Source organism: Xenopus tropicalis, chromosome 4 (assembly GCF_000004195.4).
Source record: "Xenopus tropicalis strain Nigerian chromosome 4, UCB_Xtro_10.0, whole genome shotgun sequence".
Classification (NCBI taxonomy): Eukaryota; Metazoa; Chordata; class Amphibia; order Anura; family Pipidae; genus Xenopus; species Xenopus tropicalis.
This window is the reverse complement of record NC_030680.2, coordinates 119,540,425-119,560,420: the sequence shown is the minus strand read 5'-3', so window position 1 is coordinate 119,560,420 and position 19,996 is coordinate 119,540,425. Positions and strand designations below refer to the sequence as shown.

General features: G+C 41.6%; 1 protein-coding gene across 4 annotated transcripts in view; it reads left to right on the top strand.

The window, feature by feature from the left end:
- pla2g4a (phospholipase A2 group IVA) overlaps window positions 1–19,996 on the top strand; it is an 86,184-nt gene that overhangs the window by 21,795 nt on the left and 44,393 nt on the right. Inside the window, exons 1-2 of one of the 4 annotated variants that reach the window (XM_031899862.1) lie at window positions 8,110–8,204; window positions 8,329–8,437. The exons of 1 other annotated variant lie outside the window; for it this stretch is intronic. The gene's annotated coding sequence lies outside the window, so the exon portion shown is untranslated. Of the gene's footprint in view, window positions 1–8,100; window positions 8,438–19,996 lie in introns of those variants that run through there. 2 more of the 4 variants (XM_012960636.3, XM_012960635.2) reach the window with 2 other exon arrangements.

The following is a 19,996-nucleotide window of genomic DNA, read 5'->3' as shown; positions in this document are numbered from 1 at the left end:
ATGAAAAAGTAGTGAAAAAAAATCGCAAAATACCGATCATTACGAAAAAAATGCATTCAGACGCTCCTGGAGGAGGCAGGGGGGACCCAGAAACCGGAGCAGCAGCTTCTTCCTATGATCAGTGAGTGGGTGGTGTTGGGGGAAAGGCAGGAGAACAGGAAACGACAGGCACATAGTAACAACGTGCCTGTTATTTCCTATGGGGCCCCTGGGGGATCGCGCACCAGGGGCCATTCATTCCCCCGCCTATTCTCTTTGTCTAGGGGCTGTGGAACGTGCAGGGAGTGAAGGAGCGGCTTTAAAGGAGAATGCAAGTCAAAATTTAAAAAGCATACTGCCCAATAGTCCTCCTATTGTTTAGTAAAAACACCACACTTTTGGCTCACCTAATCAAATATTTACTCAGTCACACTTACTTCACATTTTCTAGAACAGGCAGCCATCTCTGAAAAGGTATTCTCCCTTCCTTTCCCTCCTTGTTTCATACTGCACATGTGTTTCATTTCCTCCCCCCCCTCCCCTCTGCCAGATCCGCTTCTGATTGGCTGGTGGGCATGTGTAGCTCAGAACAGCAGACAGGATCAAGTTACACACATGCTCAGAGAATAGGAAGGCTGCCGCTGGCACCTACAGGAAGGGGAGAGAGATTTCAGTGATGTCACTGTAGCCTTCACAATGCTGTAGGCTGCCAGCACCATATCTCAGAGAGGTAAGCAGGGATCTGGGAATTAAGATATGCAGTAAGTACTTAAAAAGAATGCCTTTAGACTTACTTTTAATTTATATTAACCTTTCATTGTCCTTTAAAAGCCGCTCTTCTGCTCCCAAACCCAATTCAGTACTTTTATCCACAGAATGTAGATTCTACGTTGGGTGGCACTTAAGGAGTTAAAGGAACAGTTCAGAGTAAAAATTAAACTGGACCTGGCCATTTAAGAAGGAACCCTACTTATAAAATATGTAAAGCCTACATTTTCCTACACTGTATATCAGTTGGGCACATCTTCCCCACCCAGATTGCATAGTTTGTACTGCATATATCTCCTTCGTTGGCCAGCACCATCACATTTTCCTAAAGCATATAGCAGATTTCACCCGGTGGCCATTTTTCCTCTGACGCATCATCAGTTACATTTTAATCAGCAAAAAGCATGTACGCACAAAGACCCTTATTCAGTGTAAATTTCATCAAGAATGCAGGCTTACACATGCAGAAACATCTTTGATAAAACGTTCTGATTGCTTTGAGCACTGTAATGATTAAGGTGAGCTCAGGAGAGGAGGCAAAGAGAAAATTAGGTGCAGATAGCTAGAACTGAGTATCTATGGGAACCAGAAATACCATCTCTTCAATGACTGCTAGAATGTATAGTGTGTGTAGTAATCTGAGCTGAGAAAAACTGAGCATGCCCAGGAGCCAACAGCCAAAGCAAATTCTTGAGGGAGGGGGCCGAGTGGGTTATAGGAGGGTAAGGAAATCTAAGGGCATGGTGCAGCGTTACTATTAACCTCTGGACAGGCAGAGTGGCAGGTATTGAAAGATTTCAAAGAGGCTGGTCCTTAATAGTGGTGCATCATTTGATACTGCTGCATTCTTGTGTATCTGCATACCTGCCATTCAACCTGCATTTGGGAGTACAGGTATAGGACCCGTTATCCAGAATGCTCGGGACCAAGGGTATTCCGGATAAGGGGTCTTTCTGTAATTTGGATCTCCATACCTTAAGTCTACTAAAAAATCAATTAAATATTAATTAAACCCAATAGGTTTGTTTTGCATCTAATAAGCATTAATTATATCTTAGTTGGGATCAATTACAAGGTACTGTTTTATTATTATAGAGAAAAAGGAAATCAGTTTTAAAATTCTGAATTATTACAATTAAAATGGAGTCTATGGGAGACGGGCATTCCGTAATTCGGGGCTTTCTGGATAATGGGTTTCCGGATAAGGGATCCCATACCTGTATTGCTATTGTCTTAGACAATAAAAGTTGCTAGTTCCAGTTTGTTGCAAAAGAACTCCTGTCATCCTTCTTTTACATCACTATTTTACATTGGGCAGTGGGAACTGAAGTTTAACAACACCAACCATCAGCGTTCATTCAATTGCAAAGTACTCAAGAGGCTCTGTTCTGTTCTAACCAACCATCACATTCCTCTAAATTCCCAGAGTGGATAAATATCACCCTTGTGACATGGGGTTTGTTGATGTCTCTGTATGTTGCAGTGTCTACTCTAGTGCCAGGTACTTGTGCCTTAGGCAAATATCAATATCCCATATCCCATATTTGGCAGACTGTCTCAGCAAGACATATTGGAGGTTTTGACAGACCATGCTACAACAATGCTACCCATAGTAGAAGAACGTAGGTTATATAGGGGTCCTCCCGAAATGTCCCACAAGAAACTAATAGTTATGAGCGAAATTATTCGCCCGGAATGGATTTGGGCAAATTTTCATGTTTCGACATGGATCTATGTGCAAAACGGGCGTGAAAATTAAAAAAAATTGACGCATGCGACATTTTTTTGCCGTGTGTGTTAAAAAAAAGACGTGCACGCTAATTTTTGTACCGTTACGCAAATCTATTAAAAGATTTTTCGGCAAAGCAAAACAGGACATATTTGCTCATCACTAGAAACAAATCTTTCACTGTAATAAACAGATATAACTACATAAATAACCTGACTGTGGAAAATCCAGTCCACTCAGTGAATCTGACCCTTCTAAACATCTAATTATGGAATTTGTAATCTGTAACTGGGCCAGAAGCTAGTTTGACAGAATTAGCTCTGATATTATTTAGCTCTATGAAGACCAGGCACACTTAGGGGCACATTTATCAAAGTGCGAATTTTCGCCAATTAAAAGCACGAAATAATTTGGACTAACCGCGATAAATTCTGATGTGCGTTAATTGCGGGAAAATTTGCATCGTGGTCGTACGAAAATATTGTGGTACATTACGAAATGTTCGTATACGACAATCGTAAACGGCGCAAAAAAACCCTACTTTGATCCTTCTGTGCATGTTTTTGGAAGCCTCCCATAGGACTCAATGGCACTCTGCAGCTCCAACCTGGCCCAAGGAAAGTCACGATAACGAAGCTTGAATGAATCTGAAACTTTTGTACTTGTTGCAACATACAGTGGTGTGAAAAACTATTTGTCCCCTTCCTGATTTCTTATTCTTTTGCATGTTTGTCACACTTAAATGTTTCTGCTCATCAAAAACCGTTAACTATTAGTCAAAGATAACATAATTGAACACAAAATGCAGTTTTTAAATGAAGGTTTACATTATTAAGGGAGAAAAAAAACTCAAAATCTACATGGCCCTGTGTGAAAAAGTGATTGCCCCCCTTGTTCAAAAATAACTTAACTGTGGTTTATCACACCTGAGTTCAATTTCTGTAGTCACCCCCAGGCCTGATTACTGCCACACCTGTTTCAATCAAGAAATCACTTAAATAGGAGCTACCTGACCCAGAGAAGTAGACCAAAAGCACCTCAAAAGCTAGACATAATGCCAAGATCCAAAGAAATTCAGGAACAAATGAGAACAAAAGTAATTGAGATCTATCAGTCTGGTAAAGGTTATAAAGCCATTTCTAAAGCTTTGGGACTCCAGCGAACCACAGTGAGAGCCATTATCCACAAATGGCAAAAACATGGAACAGTGGTGAACCTTCCCAGGAGTGGCCGGCCGACCAAAATTACCCCAAGAGCACAGAGACAACTCATCCGAGAGGCCACAAAAGACCCCAGGACAACATCTAAAGAACTGCAGGCCTCACTTGCCTCAATTAAAGGAACAGTAACACCAAAAAATGAAAGTGTATAAAAGTAACTAAAATATAATGTGCTGCTGCCCTGCACTGGTAAAAGTTGTGTGTTTACTTCAGAAAGTCTACTATAATTTATATAAATAAGCTGCTGTGTAGCCATGGGGGCAGCCATTCAAAGGAGAAAAGGCACAGGCACATAGCAGATAACAGATAAAACACTATTGTATTCTACAAAGCTTATCTGTTATCTGCTATGTAACCTGTGCCTTTTCTCCTTTTTTCCAGCTTGAATGGCTGCCCCCGGGGCTACACAGCAGCTTATTATATAAATTATAGTAGTGTTACTGTAGCAAACACCCCATTTTTACCAGTGCAGGGCAACAGTGCATTATATTTGTATTACTATAAAGCTCTTTTATTTTTTGGTGTTACTGTTCCTTTAAGGTCAGTGTTCACGACTCCACCATAAGAAAGAGACTGGGCAAAAACGGCCTGCATGGCAGATTTCCAAGGCGCAAACCACTTTTAAGCAAAAAGAACATTAAGGCTTGTCTCAATTTTGCTAAAAAACATCTCAATGATTGCCAAGACTTTTGGGAAAATACCTTGTGGACCTACGAGACAAAAGTTGAACTTTTTGGAAGATGCGTGTCCCGTTACATCTGGCGTAAAAGTAACACAGCATTTCAGAAAAAGAACATCATACCAACAGTAAAATATGGTGGTGGTAGTGTGATGGTCTGGGGTTGTTTTGCTGCTTCAGGACCTGGAAGGCTTGCTGTGATAGATGGAACCATGAATTCTACTGTCTACCAAAAAATCCTGAAGGAGAATGTCCGGCCATCTGTTCGTCAACTCAAGCTGAAGCGATCTTGGGTGCTGCAGCAGGACAATGACCCAAAACACACCAGCAAATCCACCTCTGAATGGCTGAAGAAAAACAAAATGAAGACTTTGGAGTGGCCTAGTCAAAGTCCTGACCTGAATCCTATTGAGATGTTGTGGCATGACCTTAAAAAGGCGGTTCATGCTAGAAAACCCTCAAATAAAGCTGAATTACAACAATTCTGCAAAGATGAGTGGGCCAAAATTCCTCCAGAGCGCTGTAAAAGACTCGTTGCAAGTTATCGCAAATGCTTGATTGCAGTTATTGCTGCTAAGGGTGGCCCAACCAGTTATTAGGTTCAGGGGGCAATTACTTTTTCACACAGGGCCATGTAGGTTTGGATTTTTTTTAAAAATCCTTATTTAAAAACTGCATTTTGTGTTTACTTGTGTTATCTTTGACTAATAATTAAATGTGTTTGATGATCAGAAACATTTTGTGTGACAAACATGCAAAAGAATAAGAAATCAGGAAGGGGGCAAATAGTTTTTCACACCACTGTATATGATTTTGTCACACAACTTGTCACACAAATTGTCGCAAAGTATGAAAAAGTTCACGAAAATATTGCAGAAAAAATGCAAAAAACTTAGGCGGACCTGACGTTTTTAATGAATGTGCCCCTTAAAGACACATTTAGGCAATTGCAGAACTGTGTGCATTAGATTCTATTTACAAAATTTCTTGCATCTATACACATCTCTCTATAATTGCATTAAACATGCTAGTTGCTGCTGCTATTCTGTATAAGGTGAAAAGTACAGGGCGCACATATCCTAGGGGGCCCAGGAATTTATACATGCCTTTACATGGCATGTTATTACAATTTTCTTCACATAAAGAATCATGTATACAGTTTACTATATAATTCATGTAAGTGCTTGCAATATTTCTCTCTAAGAGGGCTTTCTATATTTCTTTCCACAGATATAAGATTGGGGCAGAATGTGTCTACAGTCATTAAAAATATTCTTGCTATTCATTAATAATTCACCATAGGCATGTGCCCAGACCAACAAGCACAGCTGTTTCTTCTTCCTGCATATTAGGGCCAATGGGCTTTAAAGATCACCTGTTCAACTGGTTGTGTCCCACTCCCACAGCACATTAATATGTATGCAAATGCAAGATGTTTGCTTGATCGTAGTGCTAGTATTATGATAGCTAAAGCTGGTGATGCATTGAGTGATATACCTTTACAATACAAACATCTGCATGCTTCTGTAGCTGGTGGCACACTGATTAATATGACATCTGAATTAAGCACACCCACCAGCAAGTCGGATTTGTAATGAACCCCCCATGGCACATTTATCAGCTAATCTGGAACAGAATGGAGCTGCACTTTCATTGTCATGGGATCAATCAAAGGGTAAAATCACAATATCCATTTCAGCATTTTTCCTCTGTTTATCTTGCCTGTTGTCACCGTGTATATAAAATGTAATATGAATGGCATCTGCCAATGCGTACACAAAGCAGTTTCCAGTCAGAAATGCACATAAGCATTTTCTGGCCAACATCTTCCCCATGTGTGCAATTACTACAAATATGCAGCTGCATTGGATGAAATCGCTATTTTCTCCACCGTCAGATAATGTGACATTAGCTTAAAAACCGATCAGTGCAATTCAAGTCTGTGTTAAAACTGCACAATATTTCAACAGCCTGCAGGTCAGCTGGTCTGATATCCCAAAAATCAGGTGAGCTTGTAATCAGTCATGTCACTGGCTACACCCCAACCCAGTGCTATGATTATGTCATTCGGCAGAGAATCAGTGCCAGAAGTAGGTGTTCTGTTGCACTTGGTAAACATACCAGGTTGCAGCCCCCCCCCCCGTTACTTTTACCTACTGCTATAAAAAGTAAGTAAAAATAAAGTTGTTATATTTGATAGCTCCAAAGTTCCCACTTAAAGTCAAAATGAGAAACAAAATTGTTTCTAAAGAATTGGGTGCCAAGCACTTGAAATGACAAAATCCAAACAATGAAAATATTTTCATGTAAAAAAACAAAAATAAAATTACCTCCCACATGGAGGTGTACAGGGCAATTGATATCAATCACTAAATACAGGTATGGGACCTATTATCCAGAATGTTCAGGTCCTGGGGTTTTCCAGATAAGGGATATTTGTAATGATCTTTCTGTAATTTGGATCTCCATACCTTAAGTCTGCTAAAAAATAATTTAAATAATGAATAAACCCAATAGGATTGTTTTGCCTCCAATAAGGATTGATTCTATCTTAGCTGGGATTAAGTACAAGGTACTGTTTTATTATTAGAGGAAAAGGAAATCATTTTCAAAAATCAGAATTATTTACTTATAATGGAGTCTATGGGAGACGGCCATTCCGTAATTCGGAACTTTCTGGTTAACAGGTTTCCGGATAACAAATCCCATACCTGTACCAACACAAACAAAAGAATAACAAATTATTGATACTTCTTGCTGCACAGTCCCCAGAGAGAAAGTGATTGAGTGATCCCACCAAATTAAAAACACAATAAATTCCCTTTTAGGGCTCTGGCACACGGGGAGATTAGTCGCCCGCGGCAAAACTCCCTGTTCGCGGACGACTAATCTCCCCGAGTTGCCTTCCCCTGCCATCCCATCGGCGACAATGTAAGTCGCCGGTGGGATGGCAGACGAGGCGGGGGGGGGGGGGGCGATTTTGGGAAATCGCCGAAAAAGACTCGCGAGTCTTTTTCGGCGATTTGCGTGAAATCGCGCCGCCGCGTCTGCCATCCCACCGGCGACTTACATTGTCGCCGATGGGATGGCAGGGGAAGGCAACTCGGGGAATTAGTCGCCCGTGAACAGGGAGTTTTGCCACGGGCGACTAATCTCCCCGTGTGCCAGAGCCCTTAGGAGGAAACACCTGTTGTGTGTCAAAGCAGATGGCAAAGCACCAAGAATACCTTTGCAGGGCATCCACCGTAAATCTCCTCAGACAAACCTACTGACTAGTGTAATTACTCAAAAATGTTTAAGGGGGCATTTTGTGTGGATTCACAAGTGAACATGGTCACGCAAAGATACTTTCACATGCTGTACCGTGTGAGAAACAATTTTGTGTGGACTACAAACCTCTTTATGGGCCCTTAACCTAAGGATGTGGCTGACTGTTATGGAATCACAGTTTGCACAATCTAATGTTGCCGAGTTCTGCGGCTGAGAGCTGGAGGGTCCCAGCATAGCAATGCTTTTATGGAGGGTGCTCTTCCCATGGGAAATTGATGCATACAGTAGAAGATGAGCAGATAAAAGTGCTGTAAATGCGATATAATACATGATATAGGGGAAACAACAGAACTTTAAAGTATATCACAAAATAGCGCCAGCAAGAAAACAATTCAGCCTGAAGCAGAGAGCACTAAGCTCCGGCTGCTGTTTCTCAGCTCTCATTGTCAGAGTTATGACCACTTCCTGTGGGAGAATGTAAGAACACGCCCAGCCTTCAGTTCAGAGAGAGAGCTGAGAGGATCCCTCTGCTGCTCTGATATAATTACAGTTTTAAGAGGTAAAATGCTATTGAAACCCCTCCTTTTTATGAGGCATGATACATTTCAAGGAAGGGGGGCATATAATGCTAGGAGATGAGGATGACACAATATGTCCCCTTTAATTATTATCCCGGGAAACAGAATGCTAGAAGAAAGTTCCACTGCTAGTCCTGTGTGTGCCTGCCACATACCCATTGGCTGCTGCTGCTGCTGAGCAAGGGCTGACGCTTTGGCTATTCACATCACTGAGGTAAACTGCTGAAGTTTGCTGTAACTTGTTGTGTTATGTGTTCTGGTGCCGATAATGAAATTGTCTCTCATTTGCTGCCATTGAATCCTGGTGTCAGCTGGGAAATGTTGCAATGTGTTGATGTGTGAGTGCACAGACCCACGTCTGCTCTCTGTATCCAGCATGTGATTTTGTGCTGTCACTGTGAATAATGTACTGTGAGACTTTCTGTGTGGGGAAATGTATATTTTCACAGGGAATTGGTTTAAAAAAAAAAGTTAATACTTTCAGCTTTCTATATATAAGTACAGGTATGGGACCTGTTATCCAGAATGCTCTGGACCTGGGGTTTTCCGTTATTTGGATCTTTCTGTTATTTGGATCTTTCTGTTATTTGGATCTTCATACCTTAAGTCTGCTAAAAATTATTTAAATATTAAATAAACCCAATAGGTTTGTTTTGCCTCCAATAAGGATTAATTATATCTTAGTTGGGATCTTAGTTTTTAAAAATTAGAATTATTTGCTTATAATGGAGTCTATGGGAGATGGCCTTTATGTAATTCGGAACTTTCTGGATAATGGGTTTCCGAATAAGGGATCCCACACCTGTAATAATACATTTATGGCACCTGTCATTCAGAATGCTCAGGATATGGAGAAAGGAGACCATTCAACTACTGGGAGAGGAACAAAAGACACTCACTGATAAGAGGTTTATAAAAGATTTTTGGAGGGCATCATATTATTTTACAGGGTGGCCCAGTAAATTCTAGGTACAGGTATCGGACCCCTTATTTGGAAACCCATTATCCAGAAAGTTCTGAATTACGGAAAGGCCATCCCCATAGACTCCATTTTAATCAAATAATTCACATTTTTAAAAATGATTTCCTTTTTCTCTGTAATAATAAAACCGTACCTTGTACTTGATCCCAACTAAGATATAATGAATCCTTATTGGTAGCAAAACAATTGTATTGGGTTTATTTTATGCTTAAATGATTTTTTTTTAGTAGACCTAAGGCAGGAGATCCAAATTACGGAAAGATCCCTTATCCAGAAAACCAGAGGTCCCGAGCATTCTGGATAATGTGTCCCATACCTGTATAGCACTGAGCATTCTGATACAAGCTTTCTATTCATTGCATACAATTCACAATGGTTTATCATGTGTACCACTTTTGGTTTGCAGGGAGGGCTATGGACTGGCATGGCAAGCTACATTTGTTAAGGGACTATTAGGATGCATACTTACCTATAGGCATTTGGAGAAACTGCTGTGTGGTATGTTTTACCACAGAACACTGCATGAACAGATTGACATCCAGATATATTTAGACACCCCTGCAATAACCACTGATGTTCAAACCCAGATTGGTAACTGCCTCCTGGCTATCTCCTCCTGGATGAACCGACGCCAGCTCAAACTTAACCTAGCTAAAACAGAGCTCATGGTCTTCCTGCCCAAACCTGGCCCTCCTCCTCCTTTCACCATTACTATTGATGGCATGACCATCAACCCTGTAAATTCTGCACGCTGCCTTGGGGTTATCTTTGACCAGTCACTTTCCTTCTCTAACCATATTAATAACACTGCCAAAACCTGCCATTTTTTCCTCTGCAATATTGCCAAGATACACCCCTTTCTTTCACAAGTAACAGCTAAAACACTAATACATGCCCTTATCCTTTCCTGCTTAGATTACTGCAATCTCCTACTAACCGGCCTCCCAGACTCCAACCTCTCTCCCCTGCAATCAATTTTAAACTCTGCTGCCAGGATCCTCCTGCTCTCTCCGAAGAGGGAACCTGTTCAGCCTCACTTTAGCTCTCTTCCTTGGCTGCCTGTTAAGCAAAGGATAGCATACAAAATCCTTCTGCTAACATTCAAAGCCCTTCACTCCTCTTCTTCTCACTACATTTCTTCACTGGTCTCCCTGCATGCTCCTGGTCGTCTCCTCCGCTCCTCTCAGAGCCTCAGTCTTTTTACACCATCCACACCCACTGCGCTCTCTCATCTTTAAACCTTTTTATCTTGCTGCTCCTTACCTCGGGAACTCTATCCCTGAATCCCTTGGTAGGGAACACTCACCCACTCTCTTTAAGAAAAAGCTCAGCTGTTACCTTCTGGAGCACTAAAACATTATTTTATTTTGCCTAGTCCTGCGCTTAAGGGCAAATGCCCATACCTGGTGCTCTATTACCTTCCAGTTTGTGCCTGTACGTTACCCAACCACTTAGATTGTAAGCTCTATGGGGCAGGGACCTCCTTCCTACTGTATCTCATACCACATGGCACTTATTCCCTGTGTATTCCGTTCAAGGTTCCATTTTATTACTGCAGAGAAAAAGAAAATCAGTTTTAAAATTCTAAATTATTTGATTAATATGAAGTGTATGGGAGATGGGCTTCCCGTAATTCAGAGCTTTCTGGATAATGGGTTTCCAGATAAGGGATCCCATACCTGTAGGAACCAAGATAATGAGTTAGGCAGGCACTCCGGAACTCCAATGAAGTAGATATAAAGCTCAGGTATAAAGTAAAATCAAAGTAGTTTATCTATTAACATGTGCACATAAATGCTATAAAGCCTTACGCGTTTTGTACCATACTGGGTACTAAATCATATGCTAGATAACATCCAACAAACACAAAGTATTTAAAGTCAAGCTGGCCAATCGAATAACAGCATTATTGACCAGTCATAAAGAACATGTAATTAAGAGGTAATTACAGGATTGTTGTAGTAAAAATAACATTAACAAGCATTAAGTGTAATCACATTGTAGTAGAGAAAACACGTTGTAGTAGAAGAATGATAATATACTAGATTACTAGCCAATGTGCAGAAAAAAAAATGTCAATGGCATTATTGCTGTTCTTATATAAATTTAAAGAAAAATCCCAGCAGAGTAATAAATATTAGAATATAGTATATAAGCAAAAAAATGTCTGGATATATATATATATAGCAGGTTTATAGAAGGCACTCACGGCATCAGAATGTAAAGTAAAAAGATTTCTCCCTGGGCAAGAATCCCCAACTATGGCCGGGGTACGAAGGAAGACAGCGGTAAAACTGCGGGACACAGGGCGCCGGTATATATGGTCCGGCAGCTTCGCAGAAATGGAAGTGGATGAGTCCCTGCGGTGGATGGTGCCCCTTTGCGGCGGGTGCGAGATAGAATCTTTCGGCTCCATGAAACACCCGGGAGCGAACTGCCAAGCCTGCGAGAGGCCCTATTGGAGTGGGCCGTTTGGGGCTGGACCCCGGGGCACCCAGGAAATAGAGGTGGATGCTTTGACTGATGCCTGCGATGACCTATCCCTCAGAGAGGAGGAGGAAGGGACCCTAGAATCACCGGAGGCGGCCGTCAACCCTGATCTGGAGGGGGATCCCTTTGAGCGAGAGACCGACCTGGAAGGGGCCTGCGCTCCCGCCGACGCTCAACAAGCTATTGCGGCGGCGGTGGAAGCTGCGGCCGAGGCGGTGAGTAACCCGGGGACCCTGAGTGACTCTTGGGTTAGGCCTGATGTACTGGCTGGGGGTGATGCGACCCAAGCTACAGTCCCTAGGGGCCGGAAGAGCCGGCGGGGACCCAGAAGGGGCCGCTACCAAGGCCCTAGGGATAAAGAGTGGGAGGAATTTATGGGGCCCCCATCACCAGCCCCCTCTGAGACGGGCCAGGAAGAAGTTCTTGCACCACCATCTTACTTACAGTCCTTGAGGGATGCCCCAACTGACCGGCGGCCACCTTCCTATCACAAGGGGGGGGTTCCCTCATCTAGCGAGTACACCCCAGGGGGTGATGACTCTGGGGAAGAGGCCACAGCAGACGTGGGCCCTATGTTTGCTTCCCCTTCCAGCTTTGTGGCACCTCCCAAAATAAGCCCACAGGAGGAAAAGCAGTTTTGGGTGCTGCCTGGACAGGCAGACCCAGCAGTGTTCCGCTCCGTGTCTAGGATCCAGCGGGTGATAAATTTTAGGGTGCACATGATGTGGGGCTACTACATGCCCTATGCCCCCTTGTGGGTATATGAGAGGATGGGGCATATGCTAGAAGAGTGGGTCGTGGAGGAGATCCAGAGGAAAAAGAAGATGCCCCTCAATATCCTAAGTAGCTCTGACAGAGCCAAGCGCAGGCAAGCTTGGAAATTTGTGCGCGCCACTGAACAGGAGTGGTGGTGGGGCCGCACCGTTCTAAAACACGCGGTGCAGAGCTGTGGGAAGTACAACCCCAAGCCCCGCTATTTTAGTATTGAGGACACTCTGGAGAGTGGTCGCACTGTAGAAAAGCCGCATCCCAGGTATTATATCCCGTATGAGGATGTCAAGCAGCACTTCACCTATCTCGTGTGAAGGGGGTACTTGGAGGAAAACACATTGCCTTGTTTGTCCAGTAGGTGGGGGCTTGGACTGCCTGCCACTTCTCCCAAGTGAAGGGGGAGCCGTTCTTCTGTTGAGGGGTAAAGCCCCACCAAAGTTATGGCCTAAGGAGGGCCCGGCAGCTGCCGGCTGGAGCTGCCACTTATGTTGAATATCCCCACCCGTTGGTGGAAGACCCCAGGAGGTGATGAGCACCAGGGGGTATGGACTCCCTCAAGGAGGAGGAGGGAGTACAGGAGCAGTTTAATAAAGATTTCTTTTGTTTATTGAGAGATAATTGTCCTGTGCATTTCTGAGTATGTGTGCAATTTCTTTAAGGAAAAAGGACTTTGGGACTTATACCAAGACTTTGGGGTGGTGGGAAAGGTAAAATTGTATTTACTGTTTCCTTCCCTAGGTATACAGGATTCTGCACAGACACCGTGAGGGACTGTGGAGGAAGTGACTTGGTATGAGAAATGTGTGGGTAAAATGTATATGTTTTGGTTAAAGGTATGTCAGCCAGGAGGTGACATTTTTTGTCAAGGGGGAGAATGTAGGGTTCCCCAGAAATTGGGTCCCCTAGGGTGGTTGCCCCCAGGATAGTCCCCAGGGAGGGTAACACTCTAGTAGTGGGACACCTTGGGTGGTTGGCACTATAAGGGTTAACTGGGATTTAGCTTCCCTGCAGTTCAATAGTTAGGCCACAGGGTGCACACAGTATATAAGGCTGTGCAGCCATGTGCCTTCAGGTCTTTCAGCCTGGGACCCCTCTTGGATAAGAGGTATACCACAGGTCAGCATTAGACAGTTAGAGATTTGTTATAGACCACTCTAGGAGTGGGAGGCAGGTTATCTAGTTGGGCAGCGTGGCCCCGACAGGAGGTGTAATGGATTAAGATCCACCAGCATTCATAGCTGGAGTCAGGGTATAAAGTGCTAAGTGTAGGAGATTAGCCTAATCCAGGGGTATCTAAGTGGAAGTACCGGGGTGAGGTCTGCTGAGGGGGTGTCCGCTTGGCGTGTAGTACCGGGAAGTGCCCTAAAGAGGGGCTTCTGGCGAGAAGTACCGGAGGGAACCCCTAAAGGGAATCATCTGGCGTGTAGTACTGCTAATATCCTGTGGAGAGAGGGTCTCTTAAGGAAGAGGGAGTATACCCTGACTGCCTCTTTGCTACTGTATGCAACCTGCCTGTCTAATACATCTGTACAATAAATAAGTTCCACTGGTTAAACATCCATCCAGTGTCCTGTCTCTGCATATCTGGAGGATCCACCTGCCTGGTAAGCAACTACCCCAGGGAGGGGGCAAGGTGCCAGGGGTGCTGGGAGTCCTCACACTGCAGTACAGTATTAAGGTCCCAGGAGGGGAGTTATAGTTCATTCTATCCCTATCCTGGGTGGAGGCACGCCAAAGTACAAAGTAATAGCTGTTCCCCAAAGTAAGCGGGGCTCAGGATCCTGTTAGCGCCACTAGATCTCAGCAGGTAGCAGCACATTCTCTAAAGTGGGCTACATATATATATATATATATATATATATATATATATATATATATATATATATATATATATGGGACATATGTAAGTTATATATAAATGGGACATTATGCTGATAAAGGGTTGATACATAGGAAAGGAATCCCATACCTGTATATTGTTTTGTGTTCAGTATTTATTTATTTTTTTGCTGGCAAGGTGACTGAAGCAGACTTATCTGGCTTCTCCTGCCTTGTACAGATGACCAGGACCCAAATTCATATGTGCAAAGAGATCAATACATACTGGCCTTTTGCAGCTGCTGTTTGTGGGTTGCAGCATTAATACTTTAGTTACCAGGTTGTATAAAGTGCCTGTTTAGGCGCAGCTTATCTCAGCCAGACACATAAGGAGTAATTTATGACCAAAAGTGCATAGACAAAGTGCAGTTTCAATGTAGTTGCCATGTTTTTTTTACCCACAATGCTGCCATTTTCATAATGATCCCCAGGAGTTGATGCACATGATATAATTGCAGCTGATGCATCAAGATTTGCACAAATTCCAAGCCGAGTTAACATAATTTCCAGCGTTCAGCGTGGGTCATATGTGTGCCCTATTCTTTTAGCAACTGCACCAATGAGAAAACTTTGGATCTACTGTCTGGTTTGGAGGTGATGGCAGCTCCACTTAGTGCAACTGCGCAAATTCAGAACAGAAGAGCACGTGTTGACGCTAGTACCTAGCATGCTTGCAATGAATGGGATTTTTGGCACAACTGAAACTGAAGCCTAAAAAAAGAATATGACTGGACTAGAAATGCTGTATTGTATATACTAAGCTTGTATCAGCCTAGTAATAACCCATGCCTCAATACTTGTGTGCAGACACCATCCTGGATCTTGTTAGACTGTGTTTTGCATGCCAGTGGCACCGCTCATGCCCAGTGTGCTTTGGGCTGCTATGGACAAACTAAGCTTAGGGTCACTGGAAATTTAGGTTACATCTATAATAGTAGCTTATTTACAGATTATTAATGTATAATGAATGTATAAATCTAGAACTTGTTTCTTTGCTCCCATGTAATGAAAATCTAAATTAATTACTAATTATTGTGAATTTTATTTTTTATATATTCAGTATGTATATTGTTCATCAGACCCAGGCCCAGGCCAGTGTATATTGTGACTCCCAGTCCAGACCTGATCAGACCCCCAGGTTCAGGTAACTGATAGTAGCCCAGAGCGTGTGTCTTTAGCAGAAAAGAAGATGGAGTGCTGTGGGGGAAACTTAACTGCTAAAGGGCAATGGCCACCTTGAGCTAGTACACATAAGCAAAACATTAATAATAGCTTGTCTAGACTAATTATTTGTTGTGCTTTGGTTCTCCTTTAATAATTACATTCCATTTGACACACAAACGACTTTAGACAAGGTCATGTCTGTACCCTTCAGCTTCCACAAATCATGCTAAGACATGCTCTTCCAATACCATGTAAAGAACGACTGCTTTTTGGATTTAGAAAGAAGTAGTTCTATGAGCCTTAGCGCTTTGGTATGAAAGTGCTCTAAAGTAAAGATTGCATTTCCATTGTCTGCTTTATGAGTAAAGGTGGCCATACACGAGCAGATCCGCTCGCTTGGCGATGTCGGCAAGCGAGCGGATCTTCCCCCGATATCCCCACCTACGGGTGGGCGATATCGGGGACCATTTAGGTAAAAAAAATAATAATCCGATCGTTTGGCCCTGGGGCCAAACGATCGGATTATGTGGGCGGCAATGGGGCAGTCGGATCGGGGACCGCATCAACGAGCCGATGAGGTCCCCGATCCGACCAGATTTTCTAACCTGGCCGATCGAGATCTGGCCAATTTCAGGCCAGATATCGGTCGGCCAGGCCGCTCTGCTCTCCCCATACACGGGCCGATTAGCTGCCGAATCGGTCCAAGGGACCGATATCGGCAGCTATAGTCGGCCCGTGTATGGCCACCTTTATGCTCATGGTCACCTTTTAGTAGTATGTTTGCTCTTTGTAAGCTCTGTTGCTCAAGGTCAGGTATCTTTAAAGCACTGTGTACATATTCCAGTGTATTTAACACTGTAGGACTGTACATTCTTCTCTGTAGAGAGTAAGATTACAAGGACATTTTTAGTCTTAGTTCAGGGATTGGTCATAATGCAATTAATGTGGGTATTTCCTAGCAGTTGTGCACAAGTCTTACAAATTAAATGATACCATTAAAATCATCCACTCAACAGAATATCTTCCAGTTTTTAGACATTTCCTATGGTTGTTCCTGTTTTAAGTGCATCTTTTTTTTTCCTGGTGGCTATCAACACATTTGGAAACCAGTGATTTAATTGTAGGGACTATGAGCAGAAGGGTGGTTATAGCTCTGGCTCACTAATACACATCTATTCAAGTGATAATACAGTGATACAGCTGATGATATAGTTGATGATATATAGATGATGTTGCATTAACATATTTAAGTGCATTTTTTTCCCAGATGGCTAACAATTTGGAAACCACTAATTTAATTTAAACAGGTGATACATTATTAAACCCTCTTTTTGAATAACATTTATTTTTTTTTTACTCAGTTTTTGATCGTGCTTTATTGTGATTTAACTCCGATTAAAAACATGTATTTAAATTACAAGGTTCCATAGGAAACTAGGATTCTGAAGTATAGTTTTTTTCAGAATCCCTTCAAACATTGTCTTAAAAGAACAGTAACAACAAAAAATGAAAGTGTTTTAAAGTAATTTTAAAGATAATATACTGTTGCCCTGCACTGGTAAACGTTTTGCGTTTGCTTCAAAAAGACTACTTTAGTTTATATAACAATTCAAGCTGAAAACAAGGAGAAAATGCCCAGGTTACATAGCAGATGGCACTTAGTGTATCTTGTTTATTAGCAATTTTTAACGGCTTAGGTAGCCTTATAATTAGGGATGCACCAAATCCCTGTGCATCTTACATGGAGGATTTAGTATTCTTCCAAATAAATGCTAATTTGCATATTGAAATCGTCACATTCAGTTGTGCAGAGCTGTAAGCTGCTGGCCAGGAAAAGGAAGAATAGGAAAGCTAATAATTTGAAAGCCAGTAACAGAAAATGAAGACCAGTTGAATAGTTGCTTAGAACTAGTCCATCTTTAAAAAACTTTGCTTTTATAAATTGGGGTTTGTTTGTCTCTGTGTACTTAAGGAAACTAGGATGGAGGGGAGCATGGCGGCTAACAGTATTATATCTCTGTCATTCATTTGCTTGTGAATGATAGTAAGTCATCCGGCTGTCATATATGCGGAACCACAGGCTGACGAGCTGCCAGAAAGATTAAAATGTCTGAAACTTGCTGGTTTGCCTGCCTGTGTCATAGCCAACCTATGCTGTCATACTCTCGCCATTAAATGTAAATTTCATCCATATAACATTATTTTATGTAGGATTCTAAAGATCACTGCCATTGTCTCATACCAGTAGTTCCTGGTCAACATTAGTCAATATCATAGACCATAAATCTACTGCAACATATTTTTCAAGAAGGAGAAAATCTGCTGAGTCACTTAATCCCCTTATTGTGACTCATATTTTACAGTTGTTGTGACTTGTCAGGATTCGTTCAATGTGACTAAGGGCATTTGTAATGTAATTCACATTTATGTTCTTCTCAGTGTTGCTAAAAGTTACTGCATTGGGCAGTTTTAGTGTGTTATCTGCATGTTTGTTGTATACACCCTTCTATTTTAAAGCTTTGATGTTTGATAGATAATTGATGATGATAATTTCCCTACTTTGCTTCTGTTTGTATTGGCTGGATACTGTTTAAATGTCCTCATTAATACTCAGACAAGGCTACCAATTTAAGGGACAATATACACCCCTTTTCAACATGAGCTGAATTATTAGGGCTTGTGCTAAGCATACTTTTTCCCTATTGTTTTAATTAAGTTATATCTAAGATTTCAGCTATTTCTAAAACAAGAATACGAAGCCAGTTTCTCCATAGTACTTCCTGTCACTTCAGGTCCCAAAGAACTTTAAAGGAGCTGAAAAACTAATTAACAGTCCCCTAATTAGCCCCTGATAATGAGCTGCTCAAAGGCTGCTGCTTACATAAGGGAGTGGTTTGTTTAAAGGCAGATAGGGAGCAATTTGCCCTGTTCATAAAGGAAGGGAGAGGTAGGTTCAGTGAAAATAGCCCAACTTTCATATTAGTGCTTTGTAATGGTCTTTTTTATTAAAATAGGCGGAACAATCCACAAGTCCTGTTTAATATGCTAATTTTTAGGAAAGGTTTTTTTGTCTATTTGAGGGATGCTAGACTGGTGGCCGTTTCAGTGACTTTTCCTGTCACATTTATTATTCCCTCTTATTTTGTGGTCCAGTCAAGTACCCAGCTCTTTCTGTCTGACAGAATATTCTTTTTAGCTTTATTTTTCGTCAAAATTTTTAACTGTTTTGGTATTCTGAATGGTTGTCATTTAAGTGAATTATCACACACGGTGCTTAGTTGCCCATATGAAAATGCGATCAGCAAAATACCCAAAAGTACCCTTCTGTGGTTAATGTATTGAGATTGTAAAAGCATGGCGGTGTGTAATTACTCAAAAATGCCCTGTGTGCCATTTTCCTTAAAAGTTTTATATGGTATCTATCCAAGGATATTTAGAAGGAAGAGCACTGCATACAATCTTAATTAGAAATTAAACAGCATTTTTTTTTTAATATCTTTATTTTTGGCTATGGAAGTCCTGATCAAATTTAGGGCCATAACCTGAGGCTTGATCCCAAAAAGTCTAAAATCGTCTCTCCTATGAAACAGCATACCTGTATTCTGTTAGATATAGTTTAGACAATATTTGCATAGAATGGAAATTCTTTGTTTAATTTAGTGCTGTTTCTCGGTATTGTCCTTTGTATGATATGTGAAGCTGGTGTCATATTGTTGTTCTTTAGATTTGATAGTATATTGGAATTCCACATTGTCAATGTTTGCTTAATAAATGAGAAGACGTTCTTAAAGGTAAAATATACCTGTTTAATTTACATTATGTTAATCTGGCATGTGTAGAAAAGGTGCATAAACACTATTACTAAATATTATTACTACTAAATGTAATTTATTTTTATACACAGACATACTTGATTCCACAGATTGAAAGTAAACTGTGATAGTGGGGCAATAACCCCCCCCCCCCCCCACCCACAGAATGATCCAACCATTCCTTGCTTTATTCCATTGTGAAGTGATGGATTCTGGGACCTGAAGCCTCTCTTCCTTTCTTTGCTAAGTCTTTTAGGTAAACTTAATGGTGGACACAGACCAGCTGACAGGGTGACGAGAGTTAAGGAGCTGGTCTAAAATGTAATCTCTCAAATAGTGTGTAGCCGTGTATGCCCCCTTCCCCCTATATTCTCAGCCCACTTTCCTATATTACCCCATAGCTCCCCCTTTTCATCATATTTTCATTGAAAGCGTATAGTTGATATCATAATGCTGTTGTATATTTATTATGGCTCAGCCATTACACATATAAGCTGCAATTCCTGCTAAAATAATTTTCCTATAAAACAAAAGGCTTGTTGAATATTATATGATAATATTTATAATGCCTGTTTATATCAGTTACAGCGAAACCTCAATTTTACATACCCTTATTTTTAAATTTCCCTCATTTTACACAGTTTTTTGTGGTACCACCAATATATAATGTGTTTTC